The 27,037-nt window shown below is 44.1% G+C and overlaps 2 long non-coding RNA genes and 1 other non-coding gene across 3 annotated transcripts in view; 2 read left to right on the top strand and 1 right to left on the bottom strand.

Moving 5' to 3' along the window:
- The window catches only part of LOC143673532 (uncharacterized), a 33,429-nt gene extending 16,597 nt beyond the window's left edge, over positions 1–16,832 (top strand). Inside the window, exons 2-3 of the long non-coding RNA XR_013170426.1 lie at positions 10,653–10,800; positions 15,977–16,832. This is a non-coding gene — a long non-coding RNA (uncharacterized LOC143673532). The remainder of the gene's footprint in view (positions 1–10,652; positions 10,801–15,976) is intronic.
- On the bottom strand, positions 7,165–7,239 carry TRNAS-GCU (transfer RNA serine (anticodon GCU)). The gene has a single exon. It is a non-coding gene; the product is annotated as a tRNA-Ser (tRNA).
- Positions 16,833–18,591: 1,759 nt separating the features above from the next.
- Positions 18,592–23,814, top strand: LOC143673528 (uncharacterized). Its single transcript, XR_013170418.1, has 3 exons — positions 18,592–18,659; positions 21,954–22,102; positions 22,918–23,814. It is a non-coding gene; the product is annotated as an uncharacterized LOC143673528 (long non-coding RNA).
- Positions 23,815–27,037: the final 3,223 nt, after the last annotated feature.

The raw sequence follows: 27,037 nt of genomic DNA, 5'->3' as shown, positions 1-27,037 counted from the left end.
CCTTTTCATGGTTTATAGATTTTTATCTTGTTCCTTTGCATGGACCATCATTTCTTGCTTGTCTTATAATCCTTTTTCCACACTGTGCATTTTAGTATTTTAATGTATTAGCTTTGGGATTTAGTCCCTAAACTGTCTGCTCCTTAATTTTGTATACATCTAGTGATATCACAAAGACTTTCTTCAGTGCCCAACGCTAACAAAAACAACCAAACCAACACACACACACACAAAATCTTTGCTAACTGGCTATGCATTTGCTGGTGCTTTTCTTAAGAGTTTAGCCTCCTTATCAAGAAGAATGGGCCAAGATGAAAGCATCCTCTGTCTTTTCTGGGCCTGTGTTTTGTCCTGGACTTGTGCTTTGCTGTGACCTTAGGAATTTCTTCATTTAAAAGAATCTGAATGCCCCCTTTACTCGCTATGAGTTAGATTCTCTCCCCCTCCACCCATGCTTTAATATATGTTTTATAATCCATAATCCTTTGCTTCAGTGTACTTTGACTTAATTGTTTTTGTTTTCATTTTCTGTTTTTTTTTTTTTTTACATGAGCAGGCACCGGGAATCGAACCTGGATCTCCAGCATGGCAGGCAAGAACTCTGCCTGCTGAGCTACTGTGGCCTACCCTGATTTAAGTGTTTCTTATACTGCTTTACCTCTCTGCAAGCTGCTTTCTTGATATAGGGTGAGTTCATATAGGGACATCTAGAGACACTCCTGGTTCAGTCTTTCAATCTGCCATCGAAAGATTGATACCCACATACAGACATTTAGTATGTTTGTAGGAGCTATTCTGCTGTCTCCAATATGGATTGAGACCCACAGTGGGAATGCAGGCTGACTCCACACCTCACTGGGGAGGGTCTAGACGAGAGGCAAGCAAGGGCAACCCAAGCTTCTCTTACCATTTTTAAAGCTGTGTTTTCTTGATTTGGCATCACCCAGTTACTGCAACTTTTTAGCTATTTTCTGGAGTTTTAAAGAAGTGGTTCTGCCAGTTTTTGCTAGCTGTTCAAAGACATTAAGGGAACAGCAACCTGTAGCATCTTACACTGCCACCTCAGTTGACTAGAAGTGTATACCAGTACCTTTTTGTAAAATCGTTTTGATTGTACAAATGATAGTAGAACCACTTTTTAAATGAACAATTGACCAATAGAAAGACATTCACCTAACAGCCCCATCACCTAAAAAATACTTCATTTGCATATATGGTATCTGCATATTTGCTTATGCATGCATATAGTGTTCAAAGGGTGGAGAGAATTGCACACTATAACTTTTCTACTTTACCTTCTGTTCTCATTGTCGATATTAGTGAAAGGTGGCAAAACTACAGAATGTTAAAACTAGGAGAGACTTTAGAGACATTTTGACAAAAGATTAAGAATGAAAATTGGCAATATCTTTTGTATACCGTCCCCACTTTTTTAATGTTGGAAATATTTAAGAACAGGAATCTTTTACTTTAAAAACCTGTATATCCTGCTTCTCTTGAAAAATTAGAAACTGTAATACTTATGGACAAGTATTGCACATAGCACCAATAGATTGGAGCAGAGTCGCTGCTGTCCCCTTTAGATGGGGTTTAGTCTCTACAGTTCTCATCACTCCCTATGGTATTACTTTAGCCCACTTTAGGAAATTGACTTGCCTCCTATACCTGTGAATTTATAACCTCTGATATACACCAAATGCTCTTCTTATAGATGAAAGATAAAAACAAGTTTCAGAAAGCTAAAGTAACTAGTTTAAAGCTATAAAGCTAGTTAGTGGCATTGCCAGCCACATAAAGAAGGCTTCCTGACTCCAAATAAGTGCTCTTTGTATTAACATTTATTTCAGAGCACGTGGAGAAATGGGGTTCTGTGTGCCAGTGTGAGCAACTTCCCGAGAACCACCGTGAATATGAGCTCCTTTAAAAACTGAAATGTCCGAGATAGTCACTTGCCACCTTTTAAGCTCCTAGTCATAATTAACATCTGATATCTCTCATCAGACATCAGACATGACATAAACCCTGGACCCACTCACAGTGATGCCTCTCCTTTTTCTCTCATTAAAAACAGAAGATCAGGGCCGCAGTGGCTCAGCGGGCAAAGTGCTTGCCTGCTATGCCGGAGGACCTCGGTTCGATTCCCGGCCCCAGCCCATGTAACAAAAACGGAGAAACAGAATACAATAAAACAAGAAAATGTTTAAAAATGTTTCCCTTTCTTCCTTCCTTCCTTCCTTCTATCCTTCCTTCCTTCTCTCTGTCTTTCCTTTAAAAAAAAAAAAAAAAAAAAAAAAAAAAAAAAAAAAAAAAACAGAAGATCAGAATGTAAGTTAGAGAGAATGATTGCTTCATGGTGATAACATTAAATCTGCTCTAACTGATAAAATAACTAACTGATTAGAAATTTAAATCCTTTATTATATTCCTATTAGACACACCTCACAGAGATCTGATCATGTACCATTATCCTAGTAGACAATCACTATCCTAAGAAATACAAAACTGCTGTCTCTGTGGAAAGACCATGTTTTCTGAACATTAAATCAGTACCCATGGTACAACTGTGAACTTTTTTTTAATCAATTTAAAATTTTGAAAAGTTTTACAAAAATTTGAAAAATGGATCCTATGATTTAATAAATGGGCTTTGTGACAAATAATAAAAATGTGCACTATCAAAGAATGCCTGATTCCTATATCCGCATTATGCAATTCTTAGGAACTTGTCTAGAAGATGGGATTTGGTGACAATAACTGCCATTTTATCCTTGCAATTAAGTGCCCTGTGCAGTTTGTACTTGCTTTTGGTGCTTTGTTCCTCAGACAGAATACTCACTCTCTGGCTTCTGCTCCCAAATAGAGATGAGCCCAAGGACACACATATAGCATTGTGAACTCAACAGAGTAAATAATTAAGAAGCTTGTGTATCATGTACACATCGAGTCTGCAGTTACCCTCTTGGAGGGCACAAAATTGGTCCATGTTCAATCAGGCTCCAGGCTCAGTCATAGAACCATCCCAAAGGCCCTTGTTCGGACCCAAGCACCATCCTACTTGGGCGTGGTAGGCAGCCTACTCAATGTTGGTGTGTCTAGACCCTCTGTGCTGGGCTTGCCTCATAATCCAGATATGCCGGCTTCTTTGGAAGCTTTTTAGATGACTACTGTGAAGCTGAATCTGTTACTTTGCCAGTGTAAAAGCTGCTACCATTTTAGTCCAACAGCATTGCCTTAATTAAATAGGGTCTCCCCCGGGGCAATGGTTTTTCCCAGCCTAGTTCTATATCAGTATTGTGACAAGTGATAGTAATTACCATTTACTGAGGTCGAAGTGTGGCTCTGTTCTGTGCTCAGTATGTCACATATATTATCCCTACTCATCCCCTTTTAAAGATGAGGCAGCTGAGGTTCAGAGAGGTTAAGTAGCCAGTAGAAGGTCATGCCACTCATAATCCAGGCCTTTCTTATTCTAAAATCCATGGCCATAGCAAAAGAGTTCATACGGCAAAGATACATCGCAAGGTTGCATCTAGATGAGTGTCATCCCTTCACAGGAATTAGCTCGGGAGACTATCCATGTATACCTTAAAGCACTTTTGTCACTCTTATTTTGAAACTGCCTTTAGAAGCCTGGGCACGTTCTTTTAAATATTATCTGTGAGGTAGATCTTCCTTTTTTGAATGTGGATTTGAGATTTGGATATAGCCATGATTCATTCAATACCCTGTGGTGATTAAGGGAATTATCAAGCTGGGTGAACCAGTTTAGGTAAAAAACAAGGCATGACAGTGTCACAAGATTATTTGCATTCTCCAGCATGTATAATGGTTCAGAAAGTAATGGAATAGGTAGGAGCTTTCAACTTGGGCTTAGAGGCACTAGAGTTTGGGATTCACATTCTGGCTTAGCCACCCACAAGCAATGTGACCCTGGAAGAGATATGTAATAATTCTTAGCTCTGATTTCTTTGCTGCAAGAAAAATTGAGAAAAAAAATGCCTGCTTCAGTGTGGTTGTTTAGAGGTCAAAATTATCATATGTCAGAATATGTAGGACTATGTCAGAAATGTGGTCCATTCTCAATAAATACTTCCTGAACCAGGATATCAGATTATTGTTTTTATCTCAACCCTTCCAATATTGCGTGAGATAATAAATAAGAGTTAATACGGTATGTGCCAATGACCAGACCCCCAAGACCCTCCTGAGTGCCCCTAGGCCTGACATAGAGCATTTAATCGCAATTATAGTATTGCAAGAGAGATGTCTCAGTTCCTGGTGCTAATGGAGATGGATTTAAGGGAGGATGTGGCGTGGGTTGAAGTTTCTGGAGGTAGTTTCTATCTTAAGTTTACCCCAAGGTTCTCCATAGAAAAGTAGAAAATACAAAAACATCTTGAGCAAGTGCCACTTCCTAAAACTTTATGGAGTACCTACCTGCCCTGTGTCAGGTCCTGGGCTCAGGGTGGGACATAGGACACTGCTACTGTCCTCAGGATCAGTGTACACTCAGCTCATTTTGGTGACAGGCATAGAATGATGCTGCCCAAATAATAAGAATTCAGAGCACCTTGGTGACTGGTGACACATAAAATGTTAGTCATCTATAGAAGATGTCTTCAGTCTATAGACAATGAATGAGCTCCTTCTATGTCCAGGAGAGACATTGTGAACTAAACAAGACACATTCTAGCATAGAGGAAAGAGACCTGCTATGAATATGGAAGAAGAGATAAGAAGAGAAGCGAACAGAAATAATGAGTTTGTATGCTGTTGTTCTGAGTCCACAGATCAGCCAGGCTCAACTCTGAGGTCTGGAAGGTGGTCTGATAATTCTGGGAAACTTACAGGAATGTGGTTACCAAATGGAAAGAAGAATGTTAATAGCTGTCTGCTGGGCGGGGTAAATCGGGGGCATCTGTAGAGACTAGATGGGTGTACCCTCTCAGGGAAGCTGCAAAGATTGGGGTTCTTCTTTGCAGCACCCCACAAGTCTGCACACTTTGAATTATGTGAAAATGTACATATTACATTTTCACTTTAACAATAATTAAGTACCTTAACTCATTTAATCTTCATAAAAATCCTGTAACACAGGGGGTGCAAGGGTGGTTCAGTGGTAGAATTCTTGCCTGCCATGTGGAAGACCCAGGTTCGATTCCCGGCCTATGTACTTCCCAAACAAACAAAGAAACCAACAAAAACAAACGAAAAAGTTCAACAAATGGTGCTGCAAAAATGGAATACTCACATAGAATAAAAATGAAATGTGACCCCACCATAGAGCGTACAAAAAAAAAAAAATCCTATAACACAGATGCAACATTCTCTCCACTTCACAGATGAGAAAGTTGGGGTGTGGAGAGATTAAATTATATGCTCAACATCCATAGTTTGTAAGTGTCAGAGGCAGGTCTTGAATCCAAGCAGCGCAGTTCCACAGCCTCAGCTCTCAGCCACCAATTATATTGCAACTTTTTCTCCTCTGGAAGCTCCACTCCCTTCATAGAGTGGCTTTGCCCATCCCTGGAATTGCCCCTTCATTTCCCCAGGACACATTCTAGGTCCCACTGCTCCCTTACAGAGACTCTAAAGGTGGGTAACCTTAGCACGGCTGCAGAGCATCACTGCAAGACTGGTCAAGACTAAGTCGTGAGCGGGAAAGAGGCATTCCCACAGCCGTGACCTAGTTCTTCAAATCCCTCCAGTCACACCTAAATGACTTCCCCTGCCTCTCTTCCTGTGCTTAAAAAATAAATTTCTGTCCATTTATGCAATGGAATGATATGTAACAAGGAAAAGAACAAACTAATATATGAAGTACATGTAGAAAAGCGCACGCCATCTAGATAGATGAATTACCCACGTCACTACCATCTATATTGAGGAATGCAAGATTACTAGCAATCTAGAAACTGCCTCTTGCCCACTGCCAGTTACTCATCGCCACCATTCTTCCCCAAAGACAGCCATTATCCTGATTTCTAATAATACAAGTGTATATTACCTCTGCTTTTTAACTTTATACAAAAGGAATCATACAACATTCTTTTATGTCTGAATTATTTTGTTCAACATATTCATGTGAGATTCCTCCATTCTGTTCCATATGGCAGTGCTGTTTTTTTCCCCCACATTACAGTATGCATAGAACACAATTTATCTATCCCACACTTGACAACCACTGGGTTGCTTCCAGTTTAGGGCCAATATAAATAATACTTCTACATGTTTTCTGGCGTGCATATATATGTATTCTCTTGGGCATAAACCTAGGAGTAGAATTTCTGGGTTGTGAAGTTTGCCTATGGTGAATTTTAGTATATAATGCCAAACAGATTTCCAAAGTGGTTGTATTAATTTACACTCCCATCAGCAGCGTATGAGAGTCCCAGTTGTTTCACATCTTCACTAACACTTTGCATAATCACTTTTATTTCTGTCATTCTGGTATATAGTACTATCTCAAAGTGGTTTTAATTTTTATTTGCCAGATTACTAATGAGGTTGAACTCCTTTTCATTTGTTTACTGGCTATTTGGATATCTATTTTTGTGAAATGTCTGCTCAAATATATTGCCCATTTTTAATTGGGCTTTTCTGTCTTTTTCTTATTTGTAGGAGCTTTTGTAATTTCTTTTGGATATGAGCCCTTTGCCAGTTATATCTGTTGCAGATATATTTCCCCATTTTGCGGCTTGCAATTTCATTCTTTTAGCATCATAAGTCTTTGTATAGGGTTTGGTTGGTTTTTTAAAACACCTTTATTGAGGTCTAATCAACATATAATAAGTTGTACATATTTAAAGTGCACAGCTTCATTAGTCTTAAAATATGTATTCCCCATAAAACCATCACCACAATCAAGATAGGGAACATTTCCTTCACCCACCCAAATTTCTCTGTGCCCCTTGGTAATCCCTTCCTCTTACTTCCCCAACCCTGCAACCACTTCCCGTCTTTCTGTCACTATAGTTTAATTTGCATTTTCTAGGATTTTTATTAAAAATGAAATCATACAGCATATCTTTTTTTTTTGGCTTATTTCATTTAGTATAATTATTTTGAGATTCATCCATGTTTTTTTGTGTGTATCAATAGTTCATTCTTTTTATTACTAAGTAGTATTCTCTTGTACAGTATATCTCAACTTATCCACCACTGGGCAGGCACCGGGAATTGAACCCGGGTCTCCAGCACAGCAGGCAAGAACTCTGCCACTGAGCCACCGTTGCCCGCCCTATCCATCACCTTTTGATGAGTAACTTGTTTATTTCCAGTGTTTTGGTTATTACAGTGGAAGTTTCTATGAACTTTCATGTCCAAGTCTGTGTATCTTTCAATCTCTTGGGTAAATACCTAGAAGTGGAACTCTGGGGCACATGGTAGGTGTATGTTTAACTTCTTAATAAACTACCAACATGTTTTCCAAAGTGGTTGTACCAGTTAACATTCCCACCAGTAATGAATAAGAGTTCCAGTTTTCCCCATCCCCACCAATACTTAGTATGGTTAGAATTTTAATTTTAGCTATTTTAAAAGATATGTAGTTGTGTCCCATTATGTTTTAATATTTGTTTCCCTAATGCCCAATGGTATTGAGCATGTTATTATATGCTTATTAGCCCTTTACCTTCTGTGCAAAGTGTCTACTCAAATCTTTTGCCCATTTTAAAAATTGGATTGTTTGCTGTCCTATAGGATTTTTTGTGTGTATTATGGATAAAATTCCTATTTTCTTCCAGAATGTGGCTTTTCTTTCTAGTCTCTCAACCATATCTTTTGAAGAGTAGGTATTTTACTTTTGATAAGTCCAATTTATCATTTTTTAATTTATGGATTGTACTTTTGGTTTCATATCTAAGAAATTTCTGCTTAATCAAATGTCACTAAGATTTTATCCTATGTTTTCTTTTTGAATTTGTATAGTTTTATGCTTTACATTTAGGTCTATAATCCATTTTTAGTTAAATTTTATAAATAGTACAAGATTTGGCTTGAAAATCATTATTCTTTTTGCATGTGGGTATCAATTTTTCCAACATCATTTATTAAAGGGCTAGCTTTTCTCCACTGAATTAACTTTACACTTTTGTCAAAAATCAGCTGTCCATATGATTATGGGTCTATTTCTGGACTCTCTCTTCTGTTCCACTTATCTCTCCATCTTGATACCAAATCAGGTAGTGTGAGTTCTTCAACTTTGTTCTTTTTAATATTGTCTTTTGATGAACTCTTCTGTTGTTTTGTTCTTTTGATAAATCTTTGGATTTTGTTGTCAGTTTTGTTTGTTTGTTTGTTTTGACAAGTTTCCTCTGAAAAACCTTGAACCTTCTTTAACAGACACTCATCCAACTTGGAGCTGGAAACAGGGTCTGTGGTGTTTAATTCCTTCATTCATTTGGAACCAAAAGTCATTTTATATTCAAAGATCTGTTATTAAAATACATAAACCTCAAAGAAATGGGCTCGTGGTGGTTATTAAGCCAAGTAGTCATCAGCTGTTATGGTAACTGACAGCCAGCTGAAAATCTGACCTTTCTGACCTCTACAGACTGACCTCGTGGAACGGAAGAAGGTAGGAGAAAGGGAGCCTCCTGTTTATAGTAACACCTACAAGTTATTGTGCAGGGTATTTTGCATACAAATCTTATTTTACTTAAGAACTTTGTAATTTCACTTCTAGAGATATGCTTTCAAGCAGGAGTTGGCAAACCTTTACTTTAAAGGACCAGATGGTAAATATTTTAGGCAGGGCTGGCTTCATGGACATGGACCTGTTCATTACATAGTGCCCCATGCTGAGAAAATTCCCGTGCTTGGTTCAATACTCTGCTGTCACCATCTTGTAACTGTTAACAGTTGCTTTTTTTGTTGTTGTTGTCAATTTTTCTTTCTTTTTTTAAATAAAGGGCCCTAAATTTATATTTTCACTCTGCACTATGTAGCCAGTCCAGATTTTAGGCTCTTGGGGCAACTACTCAACTTTGCCCTTGTAAAACAGAAGTAGCCAGGGCAATATGTCAACAGTGAACCTAGCTGTACTCCAAGAAAACTTCATATATGGATACTGAAATGTGAATTCCATACAATTTTCAGATCATGAGCTACTATACTTTTTTTGGTTTTTTCAACCATTTAAAACTGTAAAAAACATTCTTAACTCACAAGTTGTACAAAAACTGACAAAAGGTTGTAGTTTTCTGACTCCTGTACATGTGTGACAGGTGACATATACAAGATATCCACAACAGAATTGTTCATAAATGCTCCAAACTAGAAACAACCAAAAGGTCTCTCACCAGTAGAAAGGCTGCATATATTGTAGTTTATTTATATACAACATATGTTTGAAAGAAAGAAGTGAGTCATATAAAACTATATATGCAGCATGATTTTATTTATATAAAGTTTAAAAACAAGTATACATAAGAATTAAAACTAAAATAAAAATAACAAAGGCAAGGAAATTGTAAGAAAAAGCCACAAGAAAAGGCAAGATAATGGGTAGCTCGAGGAAAATGGATGGTTGTGATGGGGTAAAGGGACTTCTGGGGTCCTGGTAGGGTTATATTTCTTCACTTAAGTCATGATTACCTTGACATTTGCTTATTTATTCTTTAAACTATTTATTTATTTACTCTGAAATGTATAATTCATAATTTAAAATTTTCAGTTCTTAATTTCTAAACCTGAGTGGGCATTCAGAACTCTGTTTTCCAGTGGGGTTGGGGACGTGGGGGGAGTGGCAGGGGACAAGCATACCCAAGCCACATGCCTCCACCTTCCTGAAGTTCTTCTAATGTCATTTTGAAGACCTTTGGCATCATCTGCCCATGGGCTTCACATTTCCCAAGAAGAGTTTTGGCTTTTATAGCATTCAACTGTTTTTCTTTTCAGTTTACTTTTTCTCAGACACTAATGTGCTCTGCCAAATTCCCTCAAGGTCGAATTCACATTATTATGGGTTCCATTGTCTTGAAGCCTTTCTTGTTTGCAAATTCCATTTTTTTCTTATTTCAAAATATAATTATAAATAATTCAATCACATTGACTTGGGCAGTTGTGGATGCATGTCCTGGCCACTTTCCCTTTATCCTTCTGCTTTACAGTATTTGTTCTCTTATTATATTTCTACCTTCTGGCTCTCTGTTTGTGGCCATCTATTGTCATTGACCCTAGCAAAGTTAAAGTGAAAGAAATTAACATATGCATTCATGCTTTAGAAGTAAACCAACCTTGTTTGAACCTCAACTCAGTCTATCAGCTCTGTGTTCATAGCCAGTGACCTAACCTCTCTGAGCCCTCTTTTTTTTCATTAATAGAAGTGAGGCTAATGATAATTACAGAGAGAATTGGATATGCAAAGGTTAAATAAGAAAACCGGCGAATATACTTAATACCTTGTGCTATTGTATGGTCTGTGGTAGGCATGCAATAAATTTTCATTTTCTTTTCTTCTTTCATTTCTTTCTGAGCTTTTGCAAGATTTGTCTGTCTACCCACACCAACCATGCTAATCCAACGATTATCTGACGAGAGAAAAGGGTGGTAGATGGGTTGGGGACAGGAAAAATTCTGCTCTTAAACCACATTCTCTACTTTACTTGCCCCTTTCTCTTTACACTGCTTATTTTCCCTTGAACTCACAGGTCTTCCTACACTTTAATGATCTTGGAAATTCAAGAACCATCGTGAGGTTGCTGTCAGAATCTGTAGAGAATCTACCAGAATTGCATCAGGACAATAAAGATAACAATCACTTCCATGTAAACCATGTAGAACTCTATCTGCCAAATTGTAAGTGCTCAATATATGCTAGATCGTATTACTTTTATTGCTGTTTTTATAATTATTATTGTTGTTCAGGACAGCATGTGCAGCACAAGCTGTAAGGCTCTTGCCTAGCTGCTTCATTTGCCAAATGCACACCCAAATTACTAATGATAGCAATGGCTGTTTCTTTTAGCATTTCCCAGTTTCCCCTGTCATTTCCGCCTTGAGACGGTTTATTCGTCCTTCCCCATACAAACATCATTATACTCATGTCTTGTTCACATCTCTGCTATCCCCATGACTTGGGCTGCTCTCACTGGTAGTAGCAACACCTCTGAATTTATTACCATCTGCAAATATCATTAGCTATTGTTTATTCCCTCTCCCACACCATTAATGAAGATGTTAATTAAGAACAGAACTAAGATTGACCCCAGCAGCAATCCACTAGACATTTACCCAACTGGATAAACTTCTGTTAGTCATTACCCACTGCTCATAGACAATGCCACTACTCCATTCCCTTCATCTGCTAATTTGCAAGAGGCCAGGGAGAGAATTAAGGGAGCCCAGGATTACTTAAAAATTAGCACTCGGACACTTAGGGTTTTGGGAGAGATTTGGAGGAATATCACAAGGCCAGTTATCAGAAGTGTGCATAGTGAAGTGAGCTAGCCTCCAAAAGTATCTGGTAATTGCCAGACTAAGCTTATGGCTTTTTGAGAATCTAGCAACACACCGTAAGGTTGGAGTACACCAATTCAAATTATGCAGTTATCAGTCCAGCCACTTCCTTTGACAGATGATCAAACTGAGGCCCAGAGAGTGACTTGCCCAGAGTCACTTCCCTAGTTAGTTAGAGAAGCAGACTGGAGCTTGGAGCCCTGACTTCCAGTCCCTTGCTCTTTAAAGCCAATCTTGCCTCACAGGGATCCTATTCAGACACCTTCACGTTAGCCTTTGCCTACTAAGCGTCCATCAACTTTATCTTTTTGTTTCCAGCAAACCTGTCGTAGACCCATATCCTAATTCAGAATAACAGTGGAGTTCATTACATATTTATTAAAAGAATGAGCATTATTCGCTATGATACACTATTCTATCAACCTATAAATTAGTGATTCCTGGGGGAACTTTAAAAAAATACCAATGCCCATACCACACCCCTAGAGATTCTGATTTAATTGGACTGAGGAGAGGCAATTTTTTAAAGCTCCCCAGGTGATTCCAATGTGCAGCCAGAGTTGAGAGCCATCTCAGAAGATAAAGCGTTTTTCCAAAGACTCCTAAATTGGGATGTTTCTTGTTATATAGAATGGGGTCAGTACAGAATCACTATAACTTGGCAATTAGAAACAAACCTTTCCCTTGAACAGGAAACTGCTCTTCAAAACTTTGCGTTGTGCAGAATGTGAATTGCTTTGTCAACCCAGAATGCTGTCATTTGGAATCTATTAATTTGGTGGTGATATTTATGCCTGGAGTTTTTTTTCCAAACTTAAGCTGTGAAGACAGTAATACTAATCTAAAGTTCTCAGGAGCTCCAGAAATTAGTTACTGTTTTAGTATGAAAATTGGCCTAGTGGCGGCAAAGTTATGCAAAGAACAGGGACTTACAGTTCTTAAGGGGTTTGCTTATTTAGGTACTAATCCCCATTATACCTATGGCAGTATCAAATGCCTTCCTGCCGTGGCGTCACAATGAAGCCTCGGGTCGATGGATGATGTAGGTGAAAGGTAAAATAAGGAAACATCATCTCAGGCTTGTTCCTAGACACAAGTCCAAGAAGAATACAAGACAAGGCTGGGGAAGGTTTCAGACCTAGCTGGTCTTTTGGCATCACACTTTGTGGCCTTTCCATTTTAGGGGAACATCCCTAAGTGACTGAATGTCAGACAACTAGTGGAATTAGGGAAACTGAGCCCATATGTTTGGTTGCTTAGTTTGTTCACTGTCCAGAGGCCCCTCGTGCATGGGGCTGAAATTTTCACTGGGAAGAGGAACTTCTTGGAAAGACAGGCTCTATTTGAAGTTCACAGAAAGGTGCCACATGGAAGCCTTGGTGGAACTGGGGTGCTTGAGTATGGGAGAAAGATGAACAGGTTTCCACGTCCACGTCCTAAGTAGCAGAGCCTTATAATGAAGACCAGGGAAAAGGGGAAAGACCAGAATGATGATCCCAAGTGTTGGGGAGGAGCAGTGAGGGACTGCCCACTGTCTAGCATATTCTCCTGACTCGGTGCCTTTCGATGTGGTTAGGCTGTTATAAAACAGGAAGAGTGTCAGGAAACCTATAAAATGTAGAAATGGAGTATGTATAGAACAGACAATAAGACATATGGAAAAAGGAAGTCTGAGGTGGGAATGGTTTTTACACGTTCACTCTCCCACCAACTGAAGTTGGGGGCCCAACCATGGCTCACAGCCTTGCTGGCTGCTGTTACAAATGGGTTCACCTTCTAGGGAAGACAAAGCGAAGGAATCGCAGCAAGTGTCAGACCAGGTCAGGCATCTCCACCAGTGAGTGCTTCCAGATGCACCAATGTGTCTCAAAGCACTCCTAGGGAGTGAGTCCTTGGGATGGAAAAAAAAATCAGTCATTTTGACAAGGTCAAAATACCAAGAAAACAGCATACCCAAGTGGGAAGTTATGGATCAGGACCACAGTTCATTAGAACATATTCTCATCGGCTTCTCCCTTCTTAGGCTTTTTGGATATGGGATGACTTTTTTTTTTTTTTTTAACCATGGGGTGATTTTTAATATACCCCCAAGATCAGAGGCTTTCGGGGCACATAGTCTCCAATAAAAATATATAAATGGTTGGATGGTAGATAAGGGTCCTCAACCCCTTAACCATTCTAAGGAAAGAACCTGGGAGAGGGAGTGGAATAACGGGGCCAAATTTGTTCCCATCCAAGGACAGTCTATCCCAGGTGGCATCTGGGCACAGAATGGTGGACCATGGACCAATGTTGGGATTCAAACGCATTCCAATGTTGGGATTCAAAAGCAACACAGTTCCCCTTGGGGTCTGAAAATTGGGACAGTTTGGATGATTTCCCCTTTGGTTGCATTTTAGAAAACTCAAAGATGAAACCAGTAGAGAAGGAAGGAAGGAAGGAAGGAGAAGGAAAGAGTGGGGGAGGAAGGGAAGGAGAGAGAACTCACTCATTGAGCACAGGCTGCATGCCAGCCATTGCTCTTGACCTTTTCATATATAAGGTGCCAATTCATCTTTAGAACAGCGACAGGAGATAGGTATAGTGTCTGCCCAAAGTTACATAGCTAATAAGTGGCAGGGCTATATTTACCAGGTTTGACTGACTTCAAAACTCCTTTCCCCTCTTTACAAGTTGGGTCCCCCAATCAAATTTACGTACACATACACAATATGTCTATGCATGTGTGTACGGCTTAATACTGCCCTTATCACCAAGCAACTAAGCAATGGAGTAAATTTCCTGATTTGCATTTTTATACTCTTCACAGACTAAATGTTTCGTCTCCCTTAATGTAGTTTTCATCTGCCTTTGCCTGTATATTAATAAAGAAAGGTAGAAAAGAGGAAGGGGTGACGACAAGGGAAATAATTTGTCCTGGCTCTGTTGTTTACCAGACATTGTTTGGTGGGTGGGGGTGGCACTATTTTGCCAACCCTGGGAACTCTGCTTTACCATCTGACTGTGGGAATTCTCAGATCTGCTTTAGGTAAACAGTTCAGCCTGCTTTTAGGCTCCCAGCAGTTAAAAATTTGCCCCTTTACAGCAAGTCAACCATCCTTGAGATTGCTTCTTTTCAGGCAGCCATTCTAACACTTCTCTTAAAGAGGAATCGAAGACCTCTTCCAATTGCTAGGAGACCCCAGTCCCTTTTCATTTTTCTAAGAGGAAACAGAGAGGGGCCGGGTGGGAAAGCTCAGGGCTGAGGACGTGGCCTCCCTTCCCATTGGCCACACTGCCCCACACCTGCTGCCCAGTGGAGGCCAGGTTTTCCCTGGAGCAGACACAGATGCTTCAGGAGGAGATGCTATCACAAAAGGGTTTATTTTAAAAAAAAAGTGTGAAATGGATGGGGCTGTTGGCAGGGCAGCTTGTTCAATGCTTCACCTTCTGCACACGGCAGTCTCCATTTATGATTCTTTCTATTCTCTTCTCCCTATTTTCCAAGGGTTTATATTCACTTTATAAGGAAAGGCAATCCCCAGGCAAAAATTTACAGTATTTCATAAAACTTTGGGGCAGAGGAGGGAAGGGGAAGGAAAAGGTTGGATTGAGTGGGGGGAGGGGGAGGATGGCTGCTGGGGAGAGAGAGAGAGGAGAGAAAGGGAAAGCAGGCACGCCTGAGAGTCTCAGGCAGTGCCAAGAAGCAGAGAAAGGGCTGCTGGGGACAGAGGGGGGAAAAGCGTGCCAGAAGCTTATAGAAAAGGAGCAAAGAACTGAACACGAAGAATGGTTGAAAATTGAAGTGCAAATGGACTTTTGGGATCCTCCTGGCAAAGAGTGCTGCAAACAAAATACAAAATAGGCCACCGTGACAACTCAGAGAAAGAGAAGTTCTGAGAAAGCAGTGAGGAGACTCACAGAAATGGCCTAACAAATAAATAAATAAATACCAGAGTATGCTAATACGCTGAGGGCCTTTGAAGAGGGGACAAGAAGGGGGTGGGTGGAGAGAAATGAAAGTATTTGAGACAGAGAGCGACATCAAGTGAAAGCAAAAGCTGAACAGAGACAGACAGGGACAAACACACACACATACAGGCACGCACAGCCAGACCCCAAGAGAGGGACACAGAGAGAGAGTCACACACAGAGAAAGACAGAAAGGGCTGAGAGAGGGGGCTGACAGGGGCGGGAGTGGGGTGAGAGAGAAAGTCTCCAGCCAAATGTGGGAGACTTGGCATGTGGACAGGAGCAGCCGGCCCAGGCAGTAACTGCACTTGCTGTGTCTAGTCTATTGTTGTCTCTAAGGGGGGGGGGGGGGGGGGGGGGGTTGGGGGAGTTGTTTGTTTGTTTTGTTGTTTGGCCTCTTTGTCTCTTTTGTTCTAGCAGTTAGTTTGCTTCTTTCCCAGACACTGGGCTGATGGAAGAGCTTTATGGATTTTTCTTAAAGGGACAGGATTAGCTAGTTCACCAGTATTATTGATTTCTCAGACTTAACAGTTTCTACCTAAATGACTGTTTTAATTTTTTAAAGGTTGACATTAAGAATCAAGAGTCTGTGTTTATGCTGTTTTTGTGCCTGACTACCAAGAATAAATTGGTCAATTTCACCCTCCCCACTAAACCTCCTTCTCCAGAGTTGCCAACACTGCAGGGGAAAGAAAGGAAAAACAAAAAGGAGAAGAAAATCCAATAAACAATAGCAAATAAAGAACGTGCATAAATAACTCCAAACACACATTAGTAAATATTCTACTCTTTTTTTTCCCCCTTATAACCTAGGCAACCAAGATTAGAAATATAAGCTGGAGGCAGTGGAGAGGTCTGAAGGAAGAGGAGTGGTTGGCACTACACCCCTGGCCATTTCCTAGTCCCAGGCCCTTCTTGGGCTCCATCCCAGAGGAAAGGCAGCAGAGCTCTCCGTGCCCCGGGAACCTGTCCTGAGCTTCTTCTCTGGGCTCGGCCTTCTGTGAACATGTTCTGGAAGTGGAGGTGACAGTGTTGAAGCTATAGAGTAACTGATCTGAATGGGGAGCTGCTCTCTACATTTGAGGAGAGGTAGGGAAAGAAGCATCCAGCAAGCCCTTGACTTTTTCGTTTCCACAGAGACTTCAAACTTCCAGTTTGCACTGATTTAAATAGGTTTTGGTCTAAAAGGGACAGCTTTGAAGAAAATGAAATTCTAAAAACGCCCCCAAATTCATTGCCCCTTGGTTTTCAATCCTCTCCTCCCCAAAATACAAAAAAGAAAGAAAGAAAGAAAAAAGCAGAGACAACCCTTTTTCTTAATCCTCTTTCTCCTCTCTATTCTTGATTTAAAATCTCCAGTAAAATCAAGGGTGCCTGAGATTAAAAATAAATACACTCAAAGGGCCTGAGGCTATAACGAAGGGTACAGAGGGGGGTGGAGATGGGAATGGAAAGTGGGGGTTCCTTTGTGAATGGGATCCTTTATATTCAGAGCAAAAAGGAGACCTGAGCAGACGCTTCTGTCCTCCGAATGGACAGAGTACGCCTGCCTCAGTGGCGAGTGCTGACGGCCGCTGGTTCTGGGTGGGGTAGGTGGTTCTCTGCTCCATCCCCGAGGAAATTGGGAGTTACAAAGAAATAGATGCAATTCTACCACCCCCTCAGACTTGGGGGTGATAAGAAGGGGCCGCTTACACCCAAAACTTGATCCGTCCCTCTCGACCGCATTCTTCCCCTGTATCCCCCATCCCCTATTCCCTTCAAAGTCAGCATAGGGGTCCCGCAAGACGTTGCATTCTTTTGCTTCTTCTAGAGTGCCTTTAGAGGGACCCGGAAACGTCCTGTTTCCTAGGCCGCTCTCGGCTGGGTTTTCGCGGACAGCCGTGGTGGCTATCAGGGGTCAGGCATTCCCAGGGACCGGCCCCGGGGCGGGGGTCGCCCGCAGAACGAGGAGGTGTGAACTTAGTTCCCGGGCCCAGTCGGAGCAGGGCCTGTGCTAGGCGCGGCCGCAGCGAGCGCGGCAGGAGCGTGCGGGGCGCGTGGGCACGTGTTTGCCCCCAGCAGTGGGAAGAGAGAGTGCGGTGGGGGGCTGGGGTTAAGGTCTCGCGTAACTCTTGCGGGTAGGGAGGCATTTATGGCCATCTTTCTTTTGGGTAGACGGTTCACGTCCGCGGCCCATACAAGGTAACCGACTAGTCTAACCTTGACCGAAAGACAAAATTGATTCCGACTTTGAGGACTGCGATGCGCGGGGTCGGCTTGCCCTTACCGACAGCGCTCAGGGGCGGTAAATTCTTGTGATACATAATAGGAACTGGCAAGGCACGTGCAAGGCTCAAGGCACAGTGTTTGCCACCACTCTGGCCGGGTCAAGGAAGATTTCTCCCAAGGCCCAGGAGTACGCGCCATTCGTTTCTGTTCTCGGCACGCGTCCCAGCAGCGCGGGAGAAGATCCAGTTTATCCTGGAATGTTCCCTTTGGCTTGTTAATTTGGAAATTGAAGCCCAGAGGATAGCACGTTTGACCACAAAATCCCAAGCTCTTCCCCCACACTCTGCTAATCCTAGACAAAATAAAAACATTAACAGGCCACAAACGAACCACCTTAGGGCGCTGTGTGTGGTGGTCTCCTGAGCCGGAACCTGGAGCGGCCCGACCCGCGAGGAATGAACTTTTCTACTTCTAATTCCCTGCGTGTGGAAAGCCCCCACGAAGGTGTTAAAACAGAGTCCTCGGGTCTCCCAGACAACTGTAAAAACAAAAACTTCTCAAACCTATTGCATCTACAGCTCTGGGTAAGCGTGGGGGCTAGAGGCACAGGCGGCTGCGCTCGGGACCGAGCTCTAGCACGAATTTTCCTCACACCAGGTCACAGGGCCTTCTAGGAAGACGAAACCCGATCAAGTCAATCAATCGCTTCCAGGGAGTCCCTGGTCCCCCACTGGGGAGACAACTAGCCTGGATGGACAGATGCGTCTAGCGAGCCGCCACGCCGGAAAACTGAAGCTCGAGGCACGAGCAGGATGGACTCTTAAAAGAAAAAAAAAATCTAAAAAAGGAAAATAAATACATTCGAACAAAACTAAACTACAAGCCCGCAGGTCCCCGCCGAAATCGAGGTCGGGGGCGGGGGGTGGGAGGGGGCGGGAACCGCGGAGGCGCAGAGCGTGCTGCAGGCGAAACGAACTCCGTCCCTTGCTCAGTCTGTTGCTTCAGGGGCTCGGCTGCCGCGCGCTCCCTCCCGCCAGGTTTGGACTCTCTAGGGAGATCGAGAAGGGTAGCGGCGGGGGGGGGGGGGGGGGGGGGGGGGGGGGGGGGGGGCGGGGAGGCGAGAAGAAAGATAGATGGAGAGGGGTTGGGGTTTTGGGGTTTTTCTTCTTCTCCCCCTGCCAGCGGCAGCCCAGGAGAACTTGAAGTGACAAAGCGCGAGGAAACTTTTCTTTGGAAAGTTTAGGTAGCGCGGTTAGTGTAGGAGACAGGACTAGCAGGCGGTCGGTGCCGAGGTGGGCGTAGGGCAGCGGGCTGAGTGCGATTAGCAGGGGTTTGGGAAGGGTGGCCAGGTCCTGAGAAGGTTAAAAATCCAGTTCACACAAGATCAAGCTCGCTCACGGCCCCAGAAGCTTCAAGGGACCCGGTGATTGTGGGGAGTGCGCAGACGTTTCTTTAGGAGACAGACACCGCGGGGCCAAGATTTCAGCATGCGTTGTGTGGGTGCGTAAAGCACCACCCGGAGACTGAGCAGAGTGGCAGCGGGAAAGGTTCAGCTGTCAAGGAGGGAGTAAGATCTGCCTGCTCAGGGGCCGGGATCCCACCACCACTGTCCCGCGAGGTCCGCGCACGCCAGGGGTATTTGGGGTGAAGAGCGCGGTTTCTCCTCGCGTCCGGGCTCTCCGCGCACCGTGTACACCCCAGGCCCCCGGCAGGGACTTTAGGGCGAGAGACCCGCAGGGGAAAGAGGACACGCAGTGAGGACGTGGCTTCCTTTCGGGGTGCAGGACGAAGCGTCCCAACCCAACTTCTCGCTGCTCCCTGGGAAAGACGCGTGGTGCGCAAGGGCGCAAGGCCGCCGCGGCCGGTTTCACGCTTGTCCTGGCTTTTGGCTTTTCCTCAGTGCGCACCAGGGAAAGGCACAATTCAACAGAACGACCGAGTGCAACGCATCCCTTTGGTCTTTTGCTCTGGGACCTAGGGCATTCCGAAGACGTAACTCCCAATTCCCAAATTAATACCTATCGTTCTGAAGTCGATTTGGGTTCTGGTGACTACTGTAAATAAAGACAAAGACCGAGACAGAGAGAGAGAAGAAAGAAAAAGGAAGGAAGGAAGGAACGAAGCCAAATCCAGTGTGAGTTTGCAGCCTGAAGCAGCTTATTTAGGCTCGCTGAAAAGCCATTCCAAATAGCGTAGCTCGAGCTATTTGTAGAGAAGTTGGAGAGTGGAAATAAAACACGTTTTATTTAAAGTGAATTCTCTTCCAGAACGCGACTTTGGTTCCACTGTTACTTCGGTGTCTGTGTCCCGGCTTCGGTTTAGCGCAACCCGGGCCGCCCAGTCTTGGATGTTTAAACAAGGCCAGCTCCCCGGTAAACAACCTGTTGGGGGATTCCGCAGCCTAGACATTAGTCCCTCCTTTCTCCTCCGCAATCCTGACGGCGATGGGCTCTAGGGATGGCTGGAGAAGGGAAAGTGTAGAAGAGCTGTGAGAGGCGGAGAAAGTCAGCGGCGCCTGGCAGTTCCCAGCTTGCTGCGCTCGCGCTTCCCCGCGCCTCTGCTAGTTCTTTGGGAGCCAGAAACAGCCCCTCGTACTGTGTTTGGGGGCCCCTGGCTACAGGGATGGGCCCAAACCCGGCACAGTTCTCTAAGTTCGGAAACTAAGAAGAGGTTCCGTTTATGCTTGCTTCTCGGTGCGTGTCGAAGTTAAACACACACATACACAGCCTCCTAGCTGCCTCCGTGGCGCCCGCCCCCACCCCGCACTCCGAAACCCAACAGTTTTCTCTGCACCGAAATTCGCTTTACTTCATGAAATTCCGAAAACGCCATTGAGGTTTGGACGCGTGGCAGCCTAGGGGATGTCTAAAGCTCTCGTAGAGCTGTTTAGGGGGAAATCATCCTGCTACAGCTAGCAAACAGAATCTCCATATTTTAAAAATTAACGCAACTGGATGAAGGAGCAGAGTTAGCAAGGACAATCTGAGCAGGTTTTGATGGAGGAATTTTCGCAGGCTGGGGGTGCTGGAGGTGCTGGGGGCTTTGGTCTCTCACACAAACCTGTGGGAAGACAGTGTGGGCCGGGCCCTAAGGCTGGAAGTCTTTTGAGAAGCGCGCTGCCGGGGTCTGCTGCGCGCGTTTAACAGCTTTTTTTTTTTCTCCCCGCAAGCAAAATCTCCAGCCTCGACATTCAGTGTCTCCGCCGCGACTTTAAAATTGGGGTTGTGGAGGCACTGGCTGGGCTTAGCCGAAAGGTTCCCCCCCACCAGACGCGGTTGGCACTGTTGTGTCTCGGAAGCGGGTTTCTGCATTTTGGTGGCGTACGCCACGCGGCTTTGGGAGCACGGAATTTGAGAGGCACTTTTGGGTGGGGGCCCGTCTGGGAGTCCGAGGGGACGGGAAGATTTTCTCTGTTTCTGGGGATTTAGCGGTGCTTTTATTTCTCAGGGCATGCGCTCCGGTTAACCACGGTTACAAAGCACCCGGTTGAAAACGAAATAGGGACAACTATGCAATTGCGAGGTAGGAGAGGAGTAAGCGTTGTCTTGCTTGGGAAACTCAGTTTCTACAGCGTGGACGGCGGGGCGACGCGGAAGAACGAGGATTTATTAGCGAGAATTTACTGCACAAGGATGAAGGTCGAGGCAACCAAAAGACGGCTCAGAATGCATCCAGTGCCTCAGTCCCTTTTAATGATCTTGGCAATTTAACCTTTTTGGCACCTAGGTCATCCCTCACCCCTCTTCTCAGTCCTTAGTGGCGTTTCCCTTCCCCGTGTGTTTCCTTCCTGTGCCCACTCATCTCGGCTTCGAGTTGCCCAAGACCTTTCAGTGTCTGGAAAAACTCTTGCAAACTTGCCCTTCGCCAGGCGCGCACGCATCCCTGAGCTCTCCCCCGCCGGCCGCTCGGCGCTGAGGGGCATCCTCCCAGGCCAGGCGGACCTGGGAAACCCAGAGCAGTTTGCAGCGCTCGGATTCGGCCGTCCTGTTTTATTTCAGTTTAATCCCAGGGGCACGGACCCAAGGATAATAAACAGTGCTGCTTAGTGAGATACAAACGGGCGCGGGAAAGAACCACGCAGAAAAGCAAGCACAAGAGATATTTTAATAAGTGGCCAGATATTTCAGGAGTGCCTTTGAAAGCGACTTATAATGTAAAATGGAAGGTCTTTCTCTTAAAAAACAAACAAACAATTTCGCAGAATCCAGGTTTGGTCCAAGTATGATGGTTGGAGTTGTTTTTATTTGGTTTTGCCTCTGGGGATCAGGAGGAGTTGTTGCTACCTGCCGACACCTCCCAACAAACCGCCCCCTCTCTTCTCCGCCCCTTAGGTCACAAGGCCTCCGTAAAAAACAGAGGGATCCTCCTGGCGTCCGCATACTCTAATACCGTTATTCCAGATGCCTCGAGAATTGAAAACGCTCCCTCCTTTTTAAGCAAAATGATCACGCGGGCTTTGGGAGAGATGTATTTGTGACAGGTTTGTCCAGATAGGAACACAGCACACACGCACCCTTTTTAAATGTAAACACAGATACCTTTTGCGCGCTGGCCATGATAACAGGGGCTGGGGATTCCCACCCCCCTCCCCCCCGTGCGGGTGTAACCGATTTCTGCCCTGCTCAGCGGCTTTGGGAAAGGTCTCCCATCTGCTCTGAACACCACCCTTACAATGTCAGAAAATTTTCCTGTCTGCAAGTATTGGCACGAAGACTGGCAAAGGAAAATCTCTGCTCCAGAGCAGGTTGGGAAATGAATCAGCTGTGTGTGTTCTGAGAACAAATCCCTATTTGATGTTCAGGGGTTGGGGTACCCCAGAACAGGTATCCCCAGTCCAGATGAGCTACACCCTTAGCTGCTGAAGGGGGTAAGGTAGTGTCTGAGCATCTACACCTTCTCTGACCCAGTCTCCCAGCTTTCATTTTGTTATTCTGATAAAGTTAGTGCTGGAAGGAACTTCAGCCGGTTCCTTTCGACTTTATCCAAAGGACAGCTTTGCTTCTAAACATGCTAAGGGCTGGCCTGGTCTCATCAGCACCAGCCCTGGCCCATACAGAAGTCCTACCCTAGAGCACTGGGCTGGACTGGCACCACCTGGGCGAGGGGGTCCAAACTTGAATTACACCCCCTCTTTCCTGTCAGAAAATGATTGCGGTGTCAACTGCACCCAAGGAACAGCCTAAACCTTCTTGCTGACCCCCTCGTCTAAGCCCTCCACAGTGTTCTCACCCCCTCTGCCCTACACAGTTTCCATGCATTGTTGGTTTCTTAATTTAATTCCTGTATTTGTTTCAGAAATTGTTCAGCTTTCTCTGGCTTTTTCTGTCTACCCCTGAAGGCAACTTATAGGAAGGGGTCCACCTGATGAATGCAAACATGAGAGCCCTAAGACTGTGGCTGAATTGAGGAAGGAATTTTTGATGGTGAGCATGTTACCCCGTCCTTCCCACCATTTCCAAATCAACTGACCTGTCATCTTGTAAATTACAGACCAGGAACCTAAGACACAGAGAAGGGTTGTCTCGACTTACTCAAGAACCCACAACAAACTGAGATCAGAGTCCGCATCAGTCCCCAGGTGTCTCAATTTGAAGTCCATTTGCTCACATTTGCTCAGATGTGACAGCTAATAATCAATTGAATATCAGTGGTGTGCCAGACCCTTTACATCAGTCATCACCACAGCAACTTGGAAGAGAGGCATTAGCTCCAATAACATTTTTAAAAGTTATTAAAGTAATATGTGCATATTCAAAAATTTCAAACAATACCAAAGTATAAAAAAATGGTGCAGACAAACTGATGATCATTTGTGATGACTGCATTTCTTCCTTGCCATGGTGGAACTGGACAAGCAGCTCCCTTGCTGCACCCTTTTCCCCAGCTCCTTTCACTCCAGACCCCAGTACTATAGTAACTCTGGGACTGGGACAAGCCTCTTACACCGTAGATCCCCCCCACCCCCACCCCGTCTATCTGTCTGTCTCTATCTCTGAGTTGTTTGAAGGCTCTATGCAAACATAGCGGCTACATTTCCAAAGCCGTTCCAAGACACTGCGGCCCTTCAGTTTTGAAACAGTGTGTTTTGAGGATTTGAAGGTTTGTGTATTACGTAGGTTTGAGTCTACAGGGGCAGGGCTGGGAAGTGGAAGAGAGGACGCTGGAGAGAGAGGGGATTGGGAATCTTTGGGAGGATGGTTGTGGAGGGACTTTGCACTGGCACACACCCAGGGCCAAGTTAGTGAGGGCAGAAGACAGGCATTAGTGGCCACCACCCAGGCTGCAACTGCTAGGGGCAAAGAGAGGGTGAGTAAGGAGTGGACGCCGAGGTGTGCTCTCCCCAGAACCATAGTTATTTTATATGTTATTATTATTCTTGAGTAGAAAGGGAAGGGCATTAGAGCATGGATGTGACAGTTCTTCCAGAAATCTCATCATGTTATTGAAGGATCTTCATTCTAGAAGATTGCTAGAAACATCCTGAATTTGGGAGCCTTCAAGTGATAGCACTCGGTCAGGTGCCCCTGGGCTTTGCAGAGAAGGGGCCCTGGGAGGGGCTGGTGAAATGCCCTTCGAGCCGCAACCCTGCAACAAGCACAGATCCCAGAATATTCGGAGTGGGAATCTGAGCCAGGAGCTGGATGAATAATGGGAAATGAATGAAGGGGGCTGGGGAAGGGGCTGGTTCCAAAGAGAAACCATGAAAAGGGGGGACAGTCTGATTTTTCTGAAGGCCCAGGCAGGCTTCAGAGCGTCCTTTAATGCCTGTGTCAGGACAAAGGATGCTGCGCCCCCTGGTGTCAGATCGGCAGCTGGTGCCAGCTAGCTGCTGGGGAGACTTCAGGCTGCCAGATCCAGGGACCAGCTGGGGAAGCGAACAGGTCAGATGCCTTTTATTCTGTTTGCTGAGGGAGGTGGAGTTGAAATAGCCTTCCCTTTCTCAACTCTGGGGTCTAAACAGAGACTCTGGTATAGAAAGAGCTGAATTTTGTGCTTTTGCTGGCAATTTAGGCTGGCCGACAGGACAATGCTGTCTTCTTAGAAGTAGCCTGGTGTGGTGGAAGTACATTGGCCTGAAAGAAGAGGCCCACATTTTAGGTAGAGCACTGGTCTGTGGAAAGTTATTTGAAATTTTAGAAGCTCTTTTTCCGTGTCTTAAGCCAAAGATTAGAGTAAGATGTTTTCACGTTCTCTTTCAATCTCTAATATTGAAATTTATTAGATAATCGTTACACTGAATCCCTTTTTCTCAGATTTGACATTGCCTCCCGTTCATATGCAGGTGCAAACATTCTATGTTTCAACATCATGAGTGCCCTGTAAGCAAAGATTTTAGGGTCCCCTTGCCTTGTAAAAATGCAAAATAGACCACTTTTCAGCACAGAAGCCACCCACTCCACCTTTTGTGGAGTCTCCTGCAAGAAAGCAGCAGAGTAGGCAGGACTGAAGTCTCTGCTCTGTTTCTTATAAAAATAAAGTACTAAAGTGTTGTGGTGGAAATTATGCTACTATGTGTTACATGTGGTAGGTGTGAATATGTGCTTCAACAGTTCCAGGCACAAGACCAAAAACTTCCCCAGAATTAGCAGAGTTTTCAGCTATGATCTGGCTAGCGTTTCTACAAATAGGTACAGAGACCAATTTGGGAGTCTGCTCTGTCTAAGAGGCTGTATGGCTGCATTTCCATTGAAATCTGGGGCCGCCCCTTGTACAGTCAGGTGATTTTTAAGAATTACACAGTTGCTGCAAATTTTCCTCTCTGAAACCTGCAAATCTAGTCTCTGGGGTAAGCAGTTAGTTGTACCTCATTATAATTTCTTTACCATTGAACTTGAACTCCTACGTCTGTGCAATGGGTACAGCTTAAAATTTTTTTTTTTAAAAAAATTGATTATTATCCTGTGAAGGGTAACTTAAATAGCCCCTCAATTTTGCAGATGTGGAAGGAGTGAGCAGCCATTGTCAGTAGAGTGTTATGATACTATATAGGGGTGGAGTGGGTCACTGTGAATGAGGTGGGTCAGGGGGACAAGAACAGCCCCACAAACAAGATGACTGAGAGCTTATGTTGAGGCAGGGCTAGTGCAGTGACTTGGAGCCCTGTCCCCCATCTAAGGGAACAGCCACTACTTGGCACTAGCCAATTTTGTGCTGCCATTTGAGAATGCAGATCTAGGGTCCCTGGTTTTGCCAGTTTCTAAGATTCTTTTGCTTTTTAAATGCCAACAAGGCTGGCTTCGTGAGCGTGTGACAGGGACAGTCACACAGGGTCCTGCACTTGATTGAATGCTCTGCTGTCACCATCTTGAAATTCTTAATTTTTGCACAAGGGGCCCACATTTTCATGTCGCATTGGACCCCACAAATTATGTAGCCTGTCCTGAGTGGCAATTATTGCAAATGTTTAATAATGTACAGGATAAAATTATGGGGCCCCCGACAAAATATATCTGGCCGGATGCAGTCTGGGACACTGGCATGAACTTTCTGTCCTAACTACAATAAGAATTCCCTGAGAATCACTGGGAAGGAATTTATGGAGCCCAAAGGTTTGCTGGGGGGTGGAAGAAAACACACAGATATCACCCAGTTGTGATCCCCTAAGATTTGGTGTGAGCTTGTCAGCTTAGTTTATAATCAGCTGTTTTTCCCCCTCAGGGAAGGGCAGGGAGAATATCATAACATTATTTTGAGGAAAAGCCCAATACAAGGAGCTAAATATTGGGGGTGGAGAGCTGGGTTTGGCTCAGTGTATGGCTGATGCTGGAAGCTCTTCAGACTCATTCACTCAGCACAGAGTTGTAGCGGAGTTTGCTCCCCCGTGTGATCCACTGGGTCTAAGGGGCAGCACAGACCCAGTGTAAAAGCAGCACGAAGCTGGAGCAACAAACAATAGCAATCAACCCAGGATTCCTAAAGGGCTCTTAGTGGGGTGGGTTAGGAGGGCTGAGCTGCAAGAGTAAAATCTGGACTGTTCAGGGTCTGGAGGGTCCTGAGGACTTAACTGTAAGTAAATGATATGCTTCAATTTCATGGCACATGCCCTACAGTTGATTCTCATTTGAAAGGGAAAGTTTGCTCTTGGTGAAAGGAACGTCAGTCATCAGCGACTAGAGTTATGGGGAGATCCTGTTTTTAGGATATAAGTTGATTTATAGAAGCTCACTAAAAAGTATTACAGCAGAATGTTTGGTCAGGAGGTTTGCTTTTCTAATTCTGTTTCTGCCCAGTACTTGCTAACTAGAGAGTGTAAATTTTAACAGAAGTAATTTCTTATGCACATTATGCAAACTCCCTCAAGGGAATGAGTGAAAAGCAGTTTGAGACACTCCGAATTTCTTGAAAGAAAGTTGCTATGTAAATTAATATTTGTACAATTCTTTCATTGCTGGATACACTGGAGAACTCCCCAAAG

The sequence above is a fragment of the Tamandua tetradactyla genome, chromosome 2, assembly GCF_023851605.1.
Source record: "Tamandua tetradactyla isolate mTamTet1 chromosome 2, mTamTet1.pri, whole genome shotgun sequence".
NCBI classification, from domain to species: Eukaryota; Metazoa; Chordata; class Mammalia; order Pilosa; family Myrmecophagidae; genus Tamandua; species Tamandua tetradactyla.
Note: the sequence above shows the minus strand (reverse complement) of the source record. Positions and strands in the feature narration are given on the sequence as shown.